Raw genomic sequence first — 3,277 nt, 5'->3', positions numbered from 1 at the left:
CAAAGAAATGGGTGGGGGACGGTAAGGTGTCGGATATATATAGGGAAATGAGAGACGAAGGGGAGACTATGATGGACGAACTAAAAGGGAAATGGGAAGAAGAGCTAGGGGAGGAGATTGAGGAGGGGATGTGGGCAGATGCCCTAAACAGGGTAAACTCGTCGTCCTCGTGCGCCAGGCTAAGCCTGATTCAGTTTAAGGTATTACACAGGGCACATATGACTGGAACACGGCTCAGTAAATTTTTTGGGGTGGAGGATAGGTGTGCGAGGTGCTCGAGAAGCCCAGCGAATCATACCCATATGTTTTGGTCATGCCCGGCACTACAGGGGTTTTGGATGGGGGTGACAAAGGTGCTTTCGAAAGTAGTAGGAGTCCGGGTCGAACCAAGCTGGGGGTTGGCTATATTTGGGGTTGCACAAGAGCCGGGAGTGCAGGAGGCGAAAGAGGCCGATGTTTTGGCCTTTGCGTCCCTAGTAGCCCGGCGCAGAATATTGCTAATGTGGAAAGAAGCCAAGCCCCCGGGGGTGGAGACCTGGATAAATGATATGGCGGGGTTCATAAAGTTAGAGCGGATTAAGTTCGTCCTAAGGGGGTCGGCTCAAGGGTTTACTAGGCGGTGGCAACCGTTCGTCGAATATCTTGCGGAAAGATAGATAGGGGAGAACAAAGAAGGCAGCAGCAGCGGCCCAGGACTTGGGGGGGGGGGGGGGGGGGGAGGGATGGGGGGGGGTGGGGGGGGGTGTGGCCTGAGACAAGACAGTTGCCAATTAGGGCTAGTTTTTATTTTATTTTTGTTATTTAATATTTATTTATTTGTTGTTGTTTTTGTTTAAATTTAAAAAGGTCATTATTATCTGTATTGTTACAATGTTGTGTAAAGGATGCACAATGTACTGTGTTGGTTGACCAAAAATTTTCAATAAAATATTATTTTAAAAAAAAAGGATGAGGAGGGATCTTATTGAAACTTACAGGATACTGCGAGGCCTGGATAGAGTGGACGTGGAGAGGATATTTCCACTTGTAGGAGAAACTAGAGCCAAAGGACACCATCTCAGACTAAAGGGACGATCCTTTAAAACCGAGATGAGGAGCAATTTCTTCAGCCAGAGGGTGGTGAACCTGTGGAACTTTGCCGCATAAGGCTGTGGAGGCCAAATCTTTAAGACAGAGATAAATAGGTTCTTGATTAATAAGGGGATCATGGGTTATGGGGAGAAGGCAGGAGAATGGGGATGAGAAAATATCAACCATGATTGGTGGAGCAGACTCGATGGGCCGAGTGGCCTAATTCTGCTCCTATGTCTTATGGTCTTGTGATAATATCACAGGTCATTAATTAAATATGGCGAATATTTGAATCTCTGACATTGATTCATGTGGGACCCCACTTCTCAGAAGCAACATTGGCAAGAAGCTTATGTGGGCGTGTGGCCATGGCAGAAGCTTGAAAGGGTATTGGTCTGGGATAAATAATGTTTGTGTCTGGCCGAGCAAAGAAATTTAAATGGACTGTGCACTGCAAAAATGGGCCATGACAACAAGATTTAAAAGGGAACATTGGCTTATCGGCCCAGAACTTCCGATGTCCGAAGGGTTGGCCGTGAAGAGGCGCTAAGGGAACCCCTGGAAGTCCCCATGCAAATTTTGCACAAGAATTGCCCAGGCAGTTTAAACTTACAATGGGAATTACCTTGCACTGGGAACCATCCGATACGCAAATTGGAGACTCCTAATGGTTTGAATTCTTTTAGCAGAATAATCACCCAGGAAACGTTAGAAAGATTAAAACCACTTCTAACTAACTATTGTACTGGTCATCTGACTAATTTCCTGACTCTTCCCCACCCCCACCCCCCCAAACTACCTTCCGCATCCCTCCTCACACCACCTGACTGCATCCCTAACCCCTTGACTACCCCTTCACTCCTGACTGACGACTCAACCCCTCCGACTTATTTCCCCTCAACCCCTGACTGACCACCTGACCCCTACATCCCCTCCTATTCCCTGATCCATCCTACGTCCTTTTTGAATGAGCACCCAACCTATCCTATCGTCCCCACACAACCCCATCCTACCTACTTAACTGACACACTTGCTTCCTCCATGGCTTCTCAAAATGGCTGGGACCCTACCTGCTTTACACAACCATAAAAAGGGGTATGGCTTCACTTCCCCCAATATTGCTGCGCTACACTGAAGGCCTCTGGAACCTGCTGCACTACCTTTTTCTCGCCAGGCCTGTGCTGGAAGGCCGGGCGAGAAAGATGCACCTCCCAGCTACGAAATGTATAAAGGAGCAGGGTGACAATCCAGCTATAGGATTGGTACTCCTTGGAAGTTCTAGCCTGATGAATCATGTTTGATTAAATGCCCATTACCCCTACTCAATCTTCTATTGTGCAGCCAGTTTCCTAATCAGGTCAATACTTTTCCTTCAATTCTATGAGCTTCAATTTTAGCTAACAGTCTCTTATGAAGGAATTTGTCAAATTACCTTCTGGAAGTGCATAAAGTAACAACCATAAACATTCCTCTGTCTGCTACTTTAGTCACCCCTGCAAAAGAAAACATCAATCAGGTTGATGAGCTATGACCTGTCCTTTACAACTCCCTGCTGGCTCTCAGATCAGCTGAAAATGTTCAAGATACTCAGTAATCCTCTTTTTAATTATAGACTCTAGTAATTTCCCAACAAGAATTGTTGGACTAGCTGTCTCTAATTCTCTGTTTTCCCACTGTAACCTTTCTCAAATAACAGTATGACATGCACATTTTTAAATTCAAGAATAGTGTGCAAATTGAGGGAACCTTGGAAGATTATAGTTTGGGCATCTGCAGTGTTGTCACCCACTCGATTCAAAAATTTGCGTGGCATTGGCCACCTATTGCTGTTCTCAATCTCATTTATCATCAACCTCAGTGGTCAGAATCTGTTCTTTTTTATTTGCATTTTGTCTTTGTTAGTTGTCCATGTTTCTTTTTTTAGCAAGTGGACATATTGTTGCAGAAAGTTAAGCCGAACATACAAGAAATTTGCTACCTTTTGACGTACTAGTCTGCTTATCCCAATCTATATGAAAGTTAATAATAATCTTTTATTATTGTCACAAGTAGGCTTACATTAACACTGCAATGAAGTTATTGTGAAAAAACCCTCGTCGCCACACTCTGCCACCTGTTCAGGTATATTGAGGGAGAATTCAGATTGTCCAATTCACCTACCAAGCTCAAAGGTCCCCCATTAAAACTGCTCTACTTTTGCTACATG

The sequence above is a fragment of the Scyliorhinus torazame genome, chromosome 19, assembly GCF_047496885.1.
Source record: "Scyliorhinus torazame isolate Kashiwa2021f chromosome 19, sScyTor2.1, whole genome shotgun sequence".
Lineage (NCBI taxonomy): Eukaryota > Metazoa > Chordata > Chondrichthyes > Carcharhiniformes > Scyliorhinidae > Scyliorhinus > Scyliorhinus torazame.
Note: the sequence above shows the minus strand (reverse complement) of the source record.